This window comes from Meleagris gallopavo, chromosome 3, assembly GCF_000146605.3.
Source record: "Meleagris gallopavo isolate NT-WF06-2002-E0010 breed Aviagen turkey brand Nicholas breeding stock chromosome 3, Turkey_5.1, whole genome shotgun sequence".
Classification (NCBI taxonomy): domain Eukaryota; kingdom Metazoa; phylum Chordata; class Aves; order Galliformes; family Phasianidae; genus Meleagris; species Meleagris gallopavo.
In genome coordinates, this window is record NC_015013.2 from 37086345 (window position 1) to 37086642 (window position 298).

The following is a 298-nucleotide window of genomic DNA, read 5'->3' on the forward strand; positions in this document are numbered from 1 at the left end:
AAAAGAAACGCTGCATTTTTCCACCAAGGTTAAAGTTAAAAACCTTTACCAATAGCATACTATCTCTCACTGAATAACGGGAGAGAGCACTTTTCCCACACCTAGCTAAGTTTTCTTTCCTTTGCCTCCTTGTGTGACCAGCAGTTCTGTTTCAACTCCTCTCTCAGCACAGCTACGGATACTCAACTTCCAGTGGTCTGCACAGAGAGAGAACAGCCACATTTTGAACGGGATTGATCCAGACACATGAATAAACTTGAACTGAAGCAGGCATGACAAAATCATGCAAGCAACTTCT